This window comes from Cavia porcellus, unplaced genomic scaffold (genome assembly GCF_034190915.1).
Source record: "Cavia porcellus strain 051 isolate PalLab524CR breed Dunkin Hartley unplaced genomic scaffold, mCavPor4.1 scaffold_15, whole genome shotgun sequence".
In the NCBI taxonomy this organism is placed as follows: domain Eukaryota; kingdom Metazoa; phylum Chordata; class Mammalia; order Rodentia; family Caviidae; genus Cavia; species Cavia porcellus.
This window is the reverse complement of record NW_026947498.1, coordinates 61,121,162-61,140,261: the sequence shown is the minus strand read 5'-3', so window position 1 is coordinate 61,140,261 and position 19,100 is coordinate 61,121,162. Positions and strand designations below refer to the sequence as shown.

General features: G+C 34.8%; 1 protein-coding gene across 28 annotated transcripts in view; it reads left to right on the top strand.

Annotated features, from left to right (window-relative positions):
* The window catches only part of Zbtb20 (zinc finger and BTB domain containing 20), an 838,748-nt gene that overhangs the window by 72,159 nt on the left and 747,489 nt on the right, over positions 1-19,100 (top strand). For 3 of the 28 annotated variants that reach the window (XM_063225307.1, XM_063225283.1, XM_063225299.1), the window contains exon 1: positions 8,237-13,130. The exons of the other annotated variants lie outside the window; for them this stretch is intronic. The gene's annotated coding sequence lies outside the window, so the exon portion shown is untranslated. Of the gene's footprint in view, positions 1-8,236; positions 13,131-19,100 lie in introns of those variants that run through there. 28 annotated transcript variants of the gene reach the window in all.

The following is a 19,100-nucleotide window of genomic DNA, read 5'->3' as shown; positions in this document are numbered from 1 at the left end:
TTTGAGATTAGATTGTCAGCATGGTAAGGTTCTGTAAAACACTCTCTGCTGTGTTGTAGACTCCTAACTTCTAATGTTGTCACCTATTGTAAAGTGAATGAGCTGACTTTGGAGTTCCTTTCTTAAGAGTAGTATGCCCATTCATGAAGGGTCCACCCTCATGACCTTGTCTAATCTAAGGTACTTCCTCAAAGCCCCATCTCCCAAGACCATTTTATTCAAGCTATATTAGGGTTTTAATATATACATTTTTCAGGAGAAAAATGTTAATAACACAGGGCAGGGGATAAACTACATGCAGCTGCCTGGCAAGCTCAAGGTATTGAGTTCAATCTCCAGTACAAAATTGTTTGTAATACTAAGATATCTTCTTCATCTCTAAAATGCAGATAAAAAAACCAAACTCAAAATGATGGAGAGTGCCATAGAGTGTCAACCCAAAACAGATGTATTGAGTACTTAATCCCCAGTATAGCAATGCTCAGAGGTGGGGCCTAGACAGGTGACTGGTTTGTGAGGGCATTGACCATTGATGAACCTGCTGCTAGATGGGCTTTTAGTGGTGGGCACAGCTAGAGGAAGTAAGTCACTAAGGGGCATGCCCTTAAAGAGTATAATGTGTCCCAAGCCCCTTCCTCTATTTCTGACTCCTTTCCTTTCAGTTTGCTTTCTGACTGCCACAAAGTGAGTAGTTTTCTTTTACCATGTCCTTCTATAATGATATTTCTTCTTTGGAACCAGCCAGCCATGGATTGAAGAAGATATGAGGCAAAAGAAATCTGTCCTTTAAATTGTTTACATCAGATGTTCTGTCTGAAATAGACTAATGCACAAAATAGTTAAGATTATATAATAAAAGATCTAATATTTTGTTTTGTACATAGTAAGCATTCAGTGACCAGTATCCATTAATAGTACAGAGTAATGTGATACATTGTAATATTATTTTATTCTTTAAGTATAGCTTATAGCTTATGTGCTACGTTATTGAAGGTTGATTGTAACAGTTTTTACCAAGAACAGAGTGAATTAAACAAATTTTAAAAACATAAACTTCACGATAAGCATTTGTAATAAACATTTAAGATACCAAGAACTGAAGACTTAATTCTGAGATTATGGGTGATAGGGTTTTTGGCATGAGGAAAGAGAAAAAATATAAAGAAACAGTAGCGTTTATTCCAAGTATGTGAAGGAGAGCCCAACGACCAAAGATCGCTGGGCCTTTTCTGATCGGGAGGTGGGGTATGAGATATATATAAACTCTGACCTGGGTTGCTTTTAGGGTGGGCATTGGTGATGCACGAGGAGCTGATTGGGACTTTTTTCACACCACTGGTAAAGGAAAAAGAAAGCTGTCATAGGACAAAGAGAAAATGACCTCAAGGTAAACATCCCTTGTGCCTCCCACTGCTGTAATATCATAGCCAGGAAAAAATCCTTTCAATGGATTTTTTTGTAGTTTTACACATACATTTCCATTACTTCTTTAATTATGACTATTGCTTATAAGGTTCTTTATCTCTGGAGTATAACCAGAGGGGCCTTCCTGATCCCCTACAGTGATTATTGCAGGCAGTTCTTACAGTGTATTGATTTTATCACTTGTTAACTTGTATAAGTAGTATTGATTTTATCACTTGTATAACTTGTATAAGAAAATGTGAAGTCCTTCAATTCTTTGCATCCTGACAACTTTTAACTATACTTTCTTTATAAATACTATACTAACTTATAAATGAGTTCATGTGAGTTACGTGTTTTACATGTATGAACTCAAGGTGGTGTTCATGTTAGCAGATTAATAATACTTTCCAACCTATAAGATCTGTTGACAAAGTTAATGACAAGACTAATGTATAATGACGTACTAGTGACTTTAATGCTTGTACTATATATTACTTTATTGAATGTTACCTTTGTAAATGCATTATTTTAATTCATTTGATATAATCTGTTGCTTAAAAGTAAAAATACCAGAAAATTAGGATTCATCTTATTCCTGCCTCATGATTGTGTTGCAAGTTAAGTGAGACTAGGCACTGAGAGTATCTCCTAAGGTGTCTAGCTCATCATAACAGCTCATGAATCTAAACAGATACAGCTGATTTTATTCTTACCATTTTATTACAAGATTTTTATCTACAAAATGTGGCTCAAAATAGTACTTACTAAATAGGGTTATCCTGAGGATTAAATGATTTGTCTTATACTGCACTTAGAGAAATAATATAATGGTTATCTAGAGATCCTGATTTCAGTTACTTTGAGTAAATTTCCAGAAGTAAGAATCCTAAACATTTAGAATTTTTATTGTTAGCTTTGTGAGGAAGTTCCATCCTGTCTTCCTTAGGTACTATGCCATTTTGCACTCATATCAACAATGTGCAGAAGTTTCAGCTTCTCTACCTCATAACCAACACTTAGCTTTTAAAAAGAAATTAGTAGTTACTCTAATAGATGTGAGGTGTTATTTCATTGTATCTTTTGTTTGTTTTACCTTGATGATTCGTGATAATAAATATGTTTTCATATACTCATTGGCCATTTGTCTTCTTTGGAGAAATGTCTATTGACATTTCTCAATTTTTTTGAACTGCTAACACAAGATACTTTAGGCTGAGTTATTTATGGGCAATAGGAGTTTATTGCACATAGTACTGGAGGCTAAGAAGTCTAGGATTAAAGTTCTAGAAGATTCTATGTTTGGCAAATGCCTGTTTTTTAGACAGTACTTTCTGTGTCTTCACAAGAAGGCAAAGACAAATAACTTTCTTTTACCTCTTTCTTAGGCTCACTAATTCCATTATCAAGGGCTGTGTCATTTGAAAACAGGACAGTTACACTTTCTGTTTTCTGATAATGATGCCTTTTGTTTTTTATCTTAACTAATTGCTCTAACCAGCACTGGTGTTACCATGTTAAGTAGTTATGATAAGAGTGGGCATCCTTGTCTTTTTGGGATCTTAAAGGAAAAACTTTCAGATTGTCATCTTGAAAACTAATGCATGAATGTTTCATATATAGCCTGTATTATTTTGAGGTTCGTCTCTTCTATTTACAGTTTGTTTTTTATCCACAATTATTCAAATCAGTATTGTTGGTTTCTCTGGGGAGAAAAGTCCCAAAAATGAGGTTCAGCAATGAAAAGAAGACAAGAGAGTCAAAGTTATGGAATGGAATGGAGCGTTATGTTGAAAGTAAAATTGTTCAGATTACAAGATTTAGGCATGCATAAAATGATCAAACAAAAAGGACAATGAAAACACAACTTCTCTTTTTGGTGAATAGTGTTTAGGAGCATAGTTACTTATCTTGTATATATTTACATAAATATATATGTATACAGATACATATATACATATATCTTTTCCCTCCTTTATTCTCTCCTTTCCCCTATCATTTTTCTTTCCTTTTGAGCACTTCTTTTCCTTTCCATTTTCACATTATCTATTGTACCTTTTGAATCATATTTATTTTTTAAACTAGGGAGACAATATGATATTTACACATGTGAGTCTAACATATTTCACTTATAAGTATGGTCTTGGTTACATCCATTTACCTATAAAATCCTCAAGTTTTATCTTTTATATGTGAGTTAATACCCAGTATATAAAAATGCCACGTCTTTTTTCATATGTTCCACAGTTGATGGGCTTTTGGGTTGTTTCCAATGTCTGGCTATTAAAAATTGTACAACTATAAACATGGGTGCAAATATGTCACTGTGATATGAATGTTTTCAGTTCTTCCCGGAAAATACCTAGGAGAATTGCTGATCAAATGGGACCGCCAATGATAGTTGTTTGAGGAATCTTCACACTGATTCTTACAGTGGTTGTACCAGTCTATACTCCTACCAGCAGTGAAGAATGGTTCTATTTCCCCTCACAGCCCTTCTAGAATCTGATATTGTTTAATTTCTTGGTGTTAATTATTCTTTCTGGAGTGAAATGGTATATCAGTATTGTTTTAATTTGCATTTCTTGAATGACCAATAATACTGAACATTTTTCATGTATTTATTTGCCATTTGTATTTCTTCATTTGAGATGTCCATGTTTGGATTGGATCTTTAAATTTGGGGGGGGTCCGATCTTTTTCAATTCTTTGTGTGTTCTGAATATAAGCCCTTTGTTTCGGGGACAGTTGGATATATTTTTCCCATTCTGTGGGATTTTTTTTTTTCATCCTGTTATTTTTTTTTTTAATGTGCAGAGCTTTTTAATGAAATGAGATCCCAGTTATTCTTTGAAGTATTTACTGTGCCATTTGCATTTTATTCATGAACTCTTGCCTACCCTTATTTCCTCAAGATTTCTACTTACCTTCTGTTCTAGTAGGTTTCTGTCTTAGTATTTAGCTCTTTGATTAATCTTGACTTTAGTTTAGTGCATGGTGATAAACATGGGTCTAGTTTCAATTTTTGGCATGTGGAAAGCCAATTTTTCCACTACCATTTATTAAAGAGGCTGTTGCTCTTCCAGTGAAGATGTTTAGCACATTTTAAAAGATAACATAATGGTGTATCTTTGTAATTTGTGTCTGTATCTTCTAATCTGTTTCACTGATCCTCAGGTTTGTTTTTTGGCCAGAACCATGCAGATTTTAATACAGTAGTTTTGTAATATAATTTCAAGACAGGAGTTGTGATACCTCTTGCCTTGCTTTCATTGCCCAGAATGCTTTGCAATTGTAGGTCTCTTTTGTTTTCAAATGAATTTTAGGAATGTTTTCTCTATATCTGTGAGGTGTGCTAATGGTATTTTGATTGGGATTATATGAAATCTGTGTAACAGTTTTGGGAGTATGACCATTTTCAAAATGTTGGTTCATCCCGTCTATAAGCAAGGGGTATCTTTCCATTTTCTGATATCCTCTTCAGTCTCCTTTTTCAGAGTACTATCAATTTCAATATATAAGTCTTTTACATCCTTTGTTAGGTTTATTCCTAATATTTCATTTTTTGATGCTATACGCAAAGGTGTTATTTCCATAATTTTTCTCTCAGCAAGTTTGTTGTTTGCATAAAAGAATGTTACTGATTTTTGAGCATTGACTTTGAATCCAGTGATGCTGCTGAATTTTCATATTAACTTTGGTAGTCTTTTGGTGCAGTTCTTAGAGTCTTCTATGTAGATTATTGTGTCATCTGGAAATAATAATTTAACTTCTTCATTTTCTATATTTACTCCTTTTATTTCTCTCTCTTGCCTCATTGTTTGGCTCATGTTTCCAGAACTATAATGAATAGGAGTGGTGATAGTGAACATCCTTGTCTTGTTCCTGACTTAGAATGAAAGCTTTCAGTATTTGACCATTTAGTAAGATGTTAGCTGTTGGTTTGTCATAGATGGCTTTTATCAGATTGAGGTAGAGGCCATCTATTCTCATTTTCTCTAAGGTTTTTACAATGAACAAGTGTTGGACTCTATCAAAAGATTTTCCTGCATCTATTGTGATGATCTTGTGATTTTTGTCTTAGGCTCTGTTGATGTGGTGTGTTACATTTATTGATTTGTGTATATTGAACCATTCTTGCATTCCTGGGATGAATTCCACTTGGTCATGATGTATAATCTTCTCAATTATTTGCTGCAATATTTGCCAGTGCTTTATTGCTAACTTTTGCAATTATGTTCATTAGCAAGATTGACCTGTAGTTCTCTTTTTTGCTGAGACTTTCTCCAGTTTAGGTATTGGACTAATACTTGCTTCCAGGAATGAGTTAGGGAGCATTCAGTTTCATTGAAGAGTTTGTGTATAATTCATCAGGACCTGGGCTTTTCTTTACTAGTAAGTTTTAATTACAGTTTTAATTTTAGGAACTGACATTGGATTATTCAAAATTTTTGTATCTTCTTGATTCAGCTTTGGTAATTCATGTGTTTTTAGGAATCTCTCCATTTCTTCTTGGTTTCCAGCCTACACTACTGAAGATTTTTGAAGTAGGTATTGATGCTCTTCTGAATTTGCAGAGGATCTGTAGTAATTTTACCCTTTTTATTCCTCATTGCATGAATTTGAGTTTTTCCTTTCCTTTTCTTGATCAGGTTGGTTTAGGGTTTAGCAATTTTTTTTATTCTTTCAAAGAACCAACTCTTTGATTCATTAACTTTTGTACTGTTTCCTTTGTTTCAATTATATTAATTTCTGCTCTGATTTTATAATATCCTCCCTTCAATGAGTTTTGGGCTTGACTTGTGCTTCTTTTTCTAGAAGCTTGTGATGCAGCATTCGTTTACAAGTACTCATTCCATGTACCTGGTATGACAATTTTTTGCTATACATTTCTCCCTTTGGATTGCTTTCTCTGCATCTCACAGGTTCCAGTATGTTGTATTTGTATTTTCATTTAATTGTAGATAATGCTTAGTTTCTTCTTTAATTTCATCTATGACCCATTTGTTTTTCAGTAATGTTATTTAATTTCCATATATTTATGTAGTTTTTGCAGTTCTGTTGCCATTAATTTCTAATTTCATTGTAGTATGGTCAGATAATATGCATGGGATAATTACAATTCCCTTGAATTTTCTTAAGCATGTGCTTTGAGCTAATATATGGTCTGTTTTGGAGAACTGACCATATGCAGCTGAGAAAAATTTGTATTCCGATGATACAGGATGGAACACTCTGTAAACATCTTGTAAGTCCACTTGTTCACTTGTTTGATTTGGTTCTATTATTTATTTGCTGACTTTTTTCTGGTTAATCAATCTCTTTGTCACAGTGGGGTAGTAAGATCTCCTATTACTATTGTGTTGTTACATATTTGATTTTTTATGTCTGTGAGTAGTTGCATAATATAGTGGTCCCATATTTGTTGCATATTTATTTATGATTGTCATCTTTTTCTGTTGAATTTTCCCTCTAAGAAGTATGTAGTGACTTTGTTTATCTCTCTTGAACATTTTTATTTGAAATTCATGTTGTCTGCAAACAGAATAGGTTCTTCTGCTTTTTTCTGGATTGCTGTCACATGGAATATTATTTTTCATCCCTTGACTTTCAGTCTGTGAATTTATTTTTGAGTTAAATGTGTTTCTTGTATACAGCATATTGTTGGATCTTGCTTTTTGATCCATTCTTTCAATCTATGTCTTTTAATTGGGAAGTTGAGGTAATCTCCATTGATGGTTATTACTGATATGTATTGATTTACCTTTGTCATGTTGTTTTCCTGTTGTTACTCCCCTGTTTTTCCCTGCTTTTGTTTAACTGCTTGCCCTCTTTAGTGGTTTCTTTCTCGTGGCCCTATGAGGATTGTGGTCATTTTTATCTCTGTCTAGACTTGTCTTTCAATGCTTTGTCCAGGGTTGATTTGATGGACATGAATTTCTTGATTTGTTGTTTGTCATAGAAGTATCTTATTTCTCCTTTAATTTTGAGAGATAGTTTTGCAGTATACATTATTGTGGATTGAATGTGCTGTTTATCCACATGTTATAAAATTTCTGTGGTTATTTTGGAAATTGATTTCTAGTTTCAATTTGCTATGTTCTAATAATATACATGGATAATTTTTATTCTATTGTGTTTATTTAAGCAGGCTTTAAGGACTAGTATGTCATCTATTTTGAAGAAAGTTTCATATGCTGCTGAGAAAAGTAAATATTCTGTTATAGTAGCATAGAACTCTCTGTAGGTATCTATTAAGTACATTCTAAAGTGTGATTCGGCTGTTGTATTTCTTTTTCTTTTTCTTTTGTCTTTTTGAGACAGGGTCTCTCTATGCAGTTCAGGCTGGTCTTGAGCTTACTTTGTAGCCCAGGCTGGTCTCGAACTTGCAATGATCCTCCTGCCTCAGCCTCCCAAGTGCTGGGATTACAGGCATGAGCCAACACGCCAAGCAGCTGTTGTATTTCTTCGTTAAGTGTTTTTGTTAATTTGTTTGTGAAAGTGGAATGTTGAGGTCCCCCATTATTATTCAGCTGCACATGGGCAGTTCTCTGGTATTTGTTTACAGTTGTTATTACTTCTTACTGAATTTTTCCTTGACTAATATGTAGTGACCTTCTTTGCATCTTCTGATGATTTTTAGCTTGAAATTCACTTTGCATAAGAATAAAATTAATACCTTTGTTTCTTTTTGGAAGCCTCATGTATGGAATCTTGCTTTTCATCCTTTTACTTTGACTTTTAGTCAGTGGAATTCTTTCCTTCTTTCTTCTTCTTTTTTTTTTTTTTTTTTTTTTTAGTAAGATGAGGTTTTTTTTTTTTTTAATGCAAAAGACTGTTGAGTTTTCTGTTTTCACCCATTCTGACAGTCTGTGTCTTTCAATTTGGAAATTGAGGCCTTTTAAACTGAAAGTAATTACTGAGAGACATTGACTTACTACTTTCATTGCATTCTTTTTGAACTTTTGACTCTTTTGTATTTTTTTCTGTTTGCCACTTGATTTGCTTGATGTATTTATTCAATTTGACTTTTTTGCTCTGTTGGCTTTATTGTCATTGCCTAGGCTACTCTTCAGTGTTTTGAGGGGAGAGACTAGTTATGCTCTTCAGATATCTCTTAATATGTTCTTTGTCCTGAAATGTCCTTTCTCCATCAATTTTGAAAGCAAATTTTACATGATGTATTAGTGTGGATTGGAAGTTTTTGTCTTTTAATGCTTGAAGCACTTCACTACAAAGTCTTCTGACCTTTAATTTTTTTTATTTAAAGGAAAAAAAAAACAGATAAAAAGGGTAGAAACAATACAGAATTTCAGAAAAATAAACAGTAAGAAATCACCAATCGATAAGTTACATACCATCATCTTAGAAATAGTTGCTCGAGTTATAAAATTAAAGCATACAAAGTGATATTCAAACAATGACACTGCAAACAGTTCTGCTCAACAATACAAAAAGAACTTAGTAATATGGTTATCGGTCCTATGCACTTGATTTTTATCTTAAAGAGGGTAAGAGTAAACATAACAAAATAATGTCAATAATGTCTACCATAATGTTTCTCAGTCTCTTTGTAGTAGCTGTCTTTATCTTTATGTAAGCTGAAATTGAACATGAGACTAGACTATTATTCTGAACAGTGAATGATAGTATTGCTATATTTCATATCGTGATGCTACAGAATTAGCACTGGGTTTCTTAGTGTCCCTTCTTCAGAGCATCTATCTGTTCATTACATTGTGTATTATATAATCTGTTCCTATAAATAGTTTAGAAATTTTTCCCATGTGTGAATCTCTACATATATATCTATCCTTTATATATTATAGGGAAAAACAGATCAAAACAAGACAACAAAATAAATTCCTAGAAAAACATGAAATGAAAAAGACATATAAGACCACAATATTAGGTGATCTACAGTAGTTACTATGTTTTCTCTTGTTATTTTCAATAGAATTGTCCACATTATCAGGTATAATATAATTGAACATAACATTACATAGCTATTTTAATAAAAACACAACTTTGAAAATATTGTAGGACTTGAAAGCAGTTAATAATCAAAACCAGAATGGTATCTTTTACATCTTGTCATCTTCAGAGTAGTTGCATCTACTCTTAGACTTGATACTATCAAGCATACCAAATTTGAATGAAATCAGTTGAGGCTAAACAGCGGTCTAACAAACCAGCTTCAAATAAAATCAGTCATTGACAATGTAAGTAATACAAGAATTCAGTGTGAGTTAATAGGAAATTAAGGATAGTTACCGTGGTATAACCTGCTATTTTTGGGTTAGCTTTGTGTGCCCTCAAATCTAATATGAGTAGACAGACTGGAACAAAATCAAACTAAACAATGATAAGACTACTGTGGCTTTTAAATCCTGATACACTATTAACAATGTCCTCTACCTTCCTTTTTTAGACAATTCCTCCCTTTTGCCTTTCGCAAGGTGCTTTGTATATTTTGGGTCCCACTAGCTCTTTTCGTTTTTAGATTAGGGGGCCAACCTGTTATCTATCTGTGTGTTGATAAACCTTTTTACCCCTGAGCTTGATCTTGAGCTGTATTCCTTTACTTACTAAAGTTACAAGGTCGTCCTTCCTTCCAGCTATGTAGTTCTACACTGCCCAAAAGTGTCATAGCTTTCCAATCTATCTACAGCTGCTGGATGAGTTTGTCCCTATTTCTCTCTGTTTTCCTGTTTCGTATAGCATTGCTTTCTCATCTTTGACTTTCAGTTTAATAACCCTCTTTTGGGTTGAGTGTATTTCTTATTCAGATGGAACCTGCCTCCTAATCTACTCTGCCTGTTTTTTTTTTTTTATTTTAGTGTATCAAGGCTATCTATATTAATGATTATGGCTTACCGTCTCTGCCTCATTTCTGCTATTTTATTCTTCTGCCATTATTTGTTCACTTTCTGCTTCATTCCACTGTCTGCCCTGTTCATTGAGGCCTCTCTGTCACTGTTGCTGGAATCCTATATTTTTTCCTCTTTCTCTCTGGAATGTCCTTTAGTATTTTTTGTAGGGTTGGGTTGGTGGCCATGAACTCACACAGTTCCTCCTTGTTTTGGAAATATATTGTTTCTCCATTAATTTTGAGAGAGAGTTTTTCTGGGTACATCAGTCTTGGTTGGAGGTTATTTTCTTTCAGGGCTTGGACTATTTCCCCCAGGCTCTTCTAGATTTGAGAGTTTGTGTTGATAAGTCTGTCGTTACTTTGATAATTTTTCTTTTGTAGATAATCTGCTTCTTTTCTCTGGCTGCTTTTAATATTCTGTTCTTGTGGTGGATTTCTGGAATCTTGATTATTATATGTCTGGGTGTAGATCTGTTTTGGTTGTAGGTGGCTAGAGTTCTATATGCCTTTTTTATCTGGATATCATTTCTTTTTCCTACGCTTGGGAAGTTTTCCTTTATTATATCTGTGAATATTCTTTGTAGTTCATTTTTGGTTACTCTTGCTTCTTCGCTCACATGCTTTATTCTTAAGTTATATATCCTTAAGTTATTTATCCTTTTGTCGTTTTCTTGCCTTTGAATTGTTTCTTTCTGGTTCCTCGTTATTTTTAAGAGATCTTTCCTTTCACGATCGTATATCATAAATCTCTCTTCAATTTTCAAAAGGCTAACTTTAGTTTCTGTCAGGCATTTTGCCATTTTCAATGAAGTTTTTAGATTCCTGGTAATCTCTCTGGATCTGTTTCATGTATTCTAGGTTATGTTTAAGTTCTTCATCAAAGGTTTCTCTTTCTTTTCTGAGTTTCTCTGTTCTTTTGTCTGTGTTCTCTTGGGGGGGCTTATCATTTCTTTAATTAATCTTTTTATATCTTGCCTCACTTGGATCAGGAGTACAGTTTTAAATTCATCTGTGAAGTCAAAAGTTATTTCTTTATGTCCACTGATGCTGTGTCTAGTATTGGATGGTTACTGCACTGGTTCTCTTCTGTATTTACTTCTCTGGGGCTTATTTTCCCAGGTTCAGAAGCTTGAGGTTTTTTTTTTTTTTTTTAATTTCTATGTTTTGTCATATTTCTGGTTTCTTTCAGACAGATGTGTCCGGGGGGTCTCTGGCCCTCTCCGTATTGCTTAGGGTCTTTCCCAAGTATGTTGACTGGGGTTTTGCTGCCCTTCCCAATTTGCTGTTTTCTGAGGTTTCTAAACTCCCTCCCAGAGGCTTGAGATGGTGTGGGGACACTCCCCCAGGCCACCCAGTCCAGAGTTCAGAGCGCAGGCAGGCAGGCCCAATTCCCCGAAGCTGGTCGATCACAGCAGGAAACAGGAAAGTTCTGGCTCCGTATTTTTGATTATTGTCTGAAAAGGTGTTTTCAGAAGCAGATTCTCTGGGCTCCGTTTGCAGCAGCAGCTCCTTGGGGCTCTGGTCTCGTGGCCTGGCAGCAATGAAGACACACTCACCCACCCGGGGACTTCGAGGGTGCTAGGTTGGCAGGGGCCCACTCAGCACCAGTGCTGCGGGCTCAGGTCCTTGCGTGAGTGGTGAGTGCGAAGGCGGTGATGTGTCCCAGCAGGTCCGGTCCATGCCCATGATGCCACAATGCGCCCTCCTTCTAGCGTCCCCAGGGACACAGCCCAGAGCCAGGGAGGTGGCAGAGACAGTGGAGGTGGTGCGGTAGTGGCAGGGGCAGGGGTTGCCGGTAGGCGCTGAGTCGCCCCACTACCCCAGCCTCTGGCAGGCTCCTTGCAGCAGAGACGGAGGCAGTACCTAGAGCGCAGTGGCCCAGAGGTGCTCAGGGCTACATAGTGGTGCCTCCAACCAGGAGTGAATGTTTGATTAGTTTTTCTCACCTTAGTTTCTTCTTGTTATGAGAGAATTCCTCTCCCTCTGTTTAGGGCTCCCATGTTGTATTATGTTGAGTTCTAATTTGACTTTCAGGGAGCCTCTGTAGCCGGCTGTTAATCTGCCACCTGACCTTTACAATTTGCATCAAGAAAAGTCTGCTATAATGTTAATGTATTTACATTTAAAATTGATTTTTTTGGTATTTTTTTTCTGACAGCCTTTACTATTTGGTCTTTTTGTTTGATAGCTTGGATTTTGACTGTGATATTTTGTGGGGAGTTTCTTCATTGTCATTATTTGGCACACTGTAAACCTCACTTACCTGCGTGTTGAGTTCTTTCTATACTTGGAAAGTTTTCTGCTATGATTTCTGTAAAAAAGATTTTTAATTCTTTGTGTTCAGTCTTCTAATTCCTGTCTCAACTTCATCTAGCCTGAAGTTAGTCTTCTTAGTGTTATTTAGTAGCTGTTGGATGAATTTTTCTCACTATTTTTAAGGCTTCACCTAGTTGTTATATCATTACCCCAGACAGTTTCCTCTGTGCTGCCATCACTGAGTTCCAGGAGCCAAGCAGTTTCCTCCCACTGTGGCCCAGGCAGTTGCCCATCCAAAGAATTGAGCACTGTTGGCTCCCTCAAAACGCATCTTGTTTGTAACTTGTGTCTGGACGTGACCCGCATAGATCTCCATGGGTCTAGTTTTCTTAATTGATTTGAGAGTGGGGGAATTAAATATTGTGATGTCTCTGTGTCTTCTCTCCTCAGGCTTTCCTTGCCTATTATATGGCAGAAGGCATCTGGCCCAGCCATTGTTCACCATTTCTCTGCCTGCAGATGTCTGTCTCAGCCTTGCCCACAGTATCCAGCGATATTCCCAAGCTGGGAAGAGAGCCCTCTTTGCCATTTTTGGGAGGTGAGGAGACCTCTCACTGTCTCAGGTCTGAACAGTTTTTGGAGAAACAATAGGATGGCACTCACTGTTTTATTTCTCCAGATAGCTTTCTGACTCGGCACTCCATTTTTGTGCATTTATTACAAAACCATTTTCCTTGTCTTCTGCAGATGGGAGTTGTCCCGCAGGACCCCCAGTTCTGCTACTTGAATCTGTTCATAGAGCACTGAATGTTCCATGTACAGCCCTCCTGCTGTACGTGTGAGGACTGGGCAACTCACTTTTTTTCTCCTATGTGGAGCAACCATTCTTTGTCCTCAGAGTCCTGCTGCCTGCCAGTGTTCTATTTTTACTATAATGTTTAAATCGATGATAGTGTCTAGGAAAGATAGATAAATATTGTTGGTACTGTGTACCATTTTTCATCACAGTTTCTTATATGTACTATTTGTTATTCCTGTTACACAGAATGAGACAGTGACTACTCTATCAAAGCACTCTGTGCTCATAGATCTAAACAAAGAGGTAAATATTTTATTTTTCTTCACAACAATCTCATAAAACAGATACTATTTCTGTTTTACTAGAAAGAATTTAAGTCTAAATGAAATTAAATACCTTCCACAAGGCCACACATCTAGTTACAGTAAATTCATCTGAATCAGTGATGTAATTGACAAAGTGATTGCTATAATGGGCAATGAAAGGAGACTGTTGTTACTTTTATCCTATAAACAGAGAAGCAAAGGCAAGTATTTCTGCTTTTGACTGCTAGGAGTGAACTTATTACATGCGCCAGTGCCTCATTGTGGCAGGTCTTTTTAAAGGCCTAGTTACTGCTTTGGGTACTCCTTTAGACATTCAGGTCCTGGAGAACTAAGAACTGGACTATGCCTTGCCATGACCAGTTGAAAGAGTAGGAGTATTGACAGCTGCCAAGAGTCTTTTGACTCTGAATTCTATTTGGAACATCTTTTATGGACAAATGTGCTTGGCTCAACTATTTTTGACTGTGAGAACCCATGAAATTTGATGCCTTGTAGTGAGTATCTCTTCAATTTCACCACTGGTCCTGTCTTAATCTGTAGTCTTAACCAGTGTGGTATTTTAAGTATAAAAATACTTGTTATTCAGGGTACCTGTTTAAGTTGCAGAAAAGCCCCACAATGATTCCTTTGTACAGTGTTTAACTCTGGAATAACACTAAGACACAACTCAGAGGAAAAAAGTAAATTCACATATAATATTATTTCTTATCATAAATGGAGAACTCCAAACAATGTTTAACAGATTAGAATTTCTCTGAATTTATTTCAATTGCAAGAATATTGACACCTGGTTGAATTGCAGAGATTAAAAAACCCCAACTCTCCCAAGTTCTGCTATAAAGAAGTCTGGTTATTGCCTTAGTTTCAAAACAATACTTCCCTAAGTATTTCAAAATGTCCAGCTGGTTGCCCTCATCATTCTTTTTGGAAGCTTCTTTGTCATCCTCGTGGCACATCCCTCTGGCATGTGTGACCAGCTGCAAAGCTAAACCCTATGCAATAAGAATTCTTTCATCCCTTTGTATGATGTGTTTCATTATCAGAGTTTGGATGATCCTCTTCAGTAGCAACAGTAGCAGCGGGCATTGTTAGTTTCAATAGGTAGCCTGATGCACAAGAATATTATCATAGCGAGACAAGCTCCCACGTCCTTCCTTGGTGTCATAGTGCTGTGTTAGATCCTTTACCCTGCTGGATTATTAGTTAGAGAAAAGGGAAAATAAACTGTATCCAAAGAAATCCAATTAAAATATTTGAACTTCACTGATACCCATCTTACTGTTTTCTTAACTTTATATCCTATGGTTAATTATTCTGACAGTAGAAAAAAGTAAGATAACCTGAAAATTATATTAAATCCCTTAATTTCTTTATTTTATAAAGATATAAAAATGTTATTGTGTAACATGGGATAACTATGTTTGGTATGTTATGGTTAAAAAAAAGTTTTTGCTATTCTTTGTGTCTTTTGTAATATCTTTATCTAAATCACTGCCAGGACTTACTGTATGAAGCTACTTGGCATTCTGAATTTTGTCTTTCTTTACAGTGTACATTTCGGCATTCGTTTATTCTTATGACTTTCATTTTTTTCAGTCCCCAGTTGATCTCACCCTTATGCGTATAATATACTTTTTCTACTTAAGAAAAATCAATGGTGTCATGACATTAGATTTTTTTTTCCTCTTTGTAGATGAAACTCGGAGCCTTGCACATAATAAGCATATGCCCTAGAAGTGAACTATACCCCGTTCCAAAAGTAGGCTCTTACATTTTAGCCTTATAGTTTTTTAAATGACCTTGCCATGACTGAAACACTCTCTGTCCAAAATATAAACCAGCATTTGCAGTAACAATAATTTATATGTATATATGTATATGTGTGTATATGTGTATAAGTGTACACTGTATATTCATGGTTTTAGTAGATGTCTTCTCAGACTTCACTGGGTTTGAGGTAGAATCTTGTAATTTTAATTTTTATGCAGTGAAGGAATCTCTAAAAATAAGAAATGTGTTATTCTTCTGTAGAAAATGTTCGTATCATAAACCTGTATAATGTTTGTTTGTATTTATCAGTTATAAATCTATTCTGTTACAAACCTAGTCTACATATTAAATATTATTTGTAATTGGACAATGGTAAGAATATAGTAGAAGACCTCTTAACCAATTCAGGTTAGCAGGGTGCTCTTTGGAAAAATGGCACATTTTCTTTTTGCCTGTTTTCCTGCCAACAGAGTGATTGTTTGTTTTTGGATTTGTTTATGTCAGTTTTAAATGTACATTTGTAATTTAATTGTAAAAATTGGTAAAGATCTGAAAGAGTAAAAATTAGAGTAAATTTGGTATGCTGAAGCAGTCTGAAGAGAGAGTTTAATGATTATTGTGACATACCAAGATATATCCCCAAAACCTCATGCTGTGGAGTTTTTTGGAGGAGGTTGAATCTAGGTGATGGCTGGGATTGATTCGTAGCATAATGCTAGGATTAAAGGTGCCCATCCTAAGTGTGAGTGCTATCTTCTCTAATGGTAGGTAGCCTGGGTAATGTATAAGTCATAGAAAGAGGGTCATAGTTCGTTGCATGCTGCTTCACTACTTTACTGCTTGCTGCCTTCTGCCTTCCATGAACAGGCTTTTCCTTTGTGATATCCATCTGCCCTGCTGCCTTGCCTCGGCGCCAGCCAACTGTGAAATGAAACCTCCACAAACTGTAACCTAAAATAAATCTTTCCTCCTTTAATTTGGGGTATGAGATATTCTCAGCAAAAAGAAAATTAACTAAAACAATGGGAGATTTTTGATTAGGACATTAGTAGAGAAAACAGGAGTTTCTTGAACTCATTATTTCCCAGATTTGTTATCTATAGCATAAGCTGCATAATTCAGAATCCTGTGGTTTTAATGACTCCATGAATAAAATACTTATATCTGTAAGATTAGCATCTTCAGAAATTTTAACAGCAAAATTCCAGTTTAACTTGGTGATTGAACATGTTTTTCCCTTGCTCTTTCCTGGTAAGGGACTAAAAGTTTTAAGTAGAAGACTGAAAAAACATGAATCCACAAGCATGAAGGAAGAGGAAGTGACATATAAAATACATAAATTTTTAGAGGATGTAAAGGAGAAATTAGCATGAGTGGGAAAGTTTAATACAAATGACTGGAAAGTGTTAGGGCAATGAAAAGCAAACCAGTTTATGTTCTAGTATTTAGGAATCACAATCAGAAAAAATATGTCCTGTGGATAACAAAAACTGAAGTAAATATAAATTACTAATATACTCAGAGAGTTAGTAGAATATGATGCTTACATGGAGCATGATAAAATCATATAAAACTGGAAAACATTTGCAATGACAAAAAAATAGATTTATAGAAAAATTGAAATTTTCTGGAAATAAAGAAGTTAAATACTGGAAATGAAATAAAATAAAAATCAGGCAAATGATTCACCAAATTAAAAACCTGACTAGTATCTTGAATAAGATTTTTAGAAAACAAAGAAAATGATAAGAAGGCGATTATCAGAAAATTATATGGTAAAACTTTCAACAATGTATATGGGGTTCTATCTTGAAGGAATATGCTGGAGGAATGTCACAAAGATGAAAGGAGTTGACACCAGGGTATATAACTGAAAATTTTTAGAATATCATCAATAAATAGAAGAAAATAGAGACTTTTAGTGAGAAAAATACAAGACCCAATACATTAGCTCAAAAATCAAAATAAAACCTGATTTTGTAATATCCAAAGATAAATGTGACTTTAAAATTCTGAGCCATTATTTTTACTTTTAAAATTTATAATTCTTCATCCATCCAAACTATAGAGTATGAAGGTGCAAAAAAGACATTTCTTTTTTCCCCTTATTACTTTCACAGTACTTATTCAGGGGATAGAATACCTACAACTGAAGAAAAACTTATGAGAAAAAAGCAAATCAGAAGATTCAAGAAAATAGATGATGAAATAAGATAAAAAATATAAAGGAGGAATTTCCTGGGCAGTAACTGTGTGTTGCTCTTCGGATTGATCAGTCTTTAGTTGAGTTTGGAGGTGTAAAAATCTCCAGAAAGGATGTCTCAGAGGAAAGAATTAGAATAAAATTCTTGTTTAAGAATAGGAAGTATTGGTCAAACAATATAAGGACTAGCCATTCCTTTCAGTGATCAGTTTTGCATGACTGTATCTTGTAATCTGAGCAACTATTTTGAAAACAACAATATACAATATAATAACTATTGTTAATTTTCTATTATGTTTTGAAATTCTGTATCATTTTATTGTTTTTTATCTTACAAAAAAGAAAAAGAACATAAAGTATTCTGTTAAGACAGGTTTCATATTTTTGTTGTAGACCTTGGGAATGTAGTGGTAGAAATTATAGTCTTAATATGGAAAGGAAAATCATTATTCAAGGTAGGAAACATATTAAAGTTGTACAACATGACTATATATTGAGAGTATGAGAAGAAGGAAAATTAGGTGATTTGAGAGCTATGTCTTTATATTGCACATTAGGAAATTAATTAGGTATATAATTTATAAATTAAAAATAATGATACATGCCTATTATTTAGAAACAGAAACTAAGATGAATTTTGGGTTAATCTCAAAGATTAGAGTATGTAATGTGGTTTTTGTAAAAACTTTGTGGTACTATATAACTAGTAAACTATAGAGAGGTAGTGCTTTGAAAATTCTAACAAATAATAATTTAAGAAATTCTAACAGATTAAGAATTCTAGTGCTATAGATTGAATGCTCGTGTTTATTTAAAAGTCCTGGTATTGAAACCCTAATCTGCATTGTGTTGATATTGGACACGGGGCCTTTGTGAGTTACTTAGTTTACGATTGTGGACAATTGATGGGATAAGTCCTCTTGCTTGCTTCCTGTGTCTCTCTGTTGTCCGTCATGAGGACACAAGATGACGTCCATGTGCAAACCAGGAACCTGGATTGCTGGCATTTTGATCTCAGACTTCCTTGTCTTCAGAACTTTGAGGAATAAATTTCTGTTATTTAATATTCCACCGTCCTCTATCTAAGGTGATTTATTACTTTCAGCTTGAATTGACTAAGATACTAAGAATTTTTGGACTTCAGTTTTTCAGGTGGAGAAGTAACTGTTGGTGAAGGAGCAATTAAATTTATGTGCTAACATTACTTAACTTGGAACATTATGTCAAATATTATTTGAAGGATTTTTTTCTTATTCCCATGAAGTACACATTTGCATATTAAAAGTAATAAGGAACTTGTAAGTTGTTGCTACAATTCTTAGCATACTCCTCAGTATGTATTCCAAATAAAAGAAAGCCATTGACCTGATGACTAAGGAGAAAAGTCAAAATTTCATTTGATTTGATAGGTACAGTTATATAACAGAAACATAGTACATTTCTTAAATAAATAATAGCTTTACCACATTC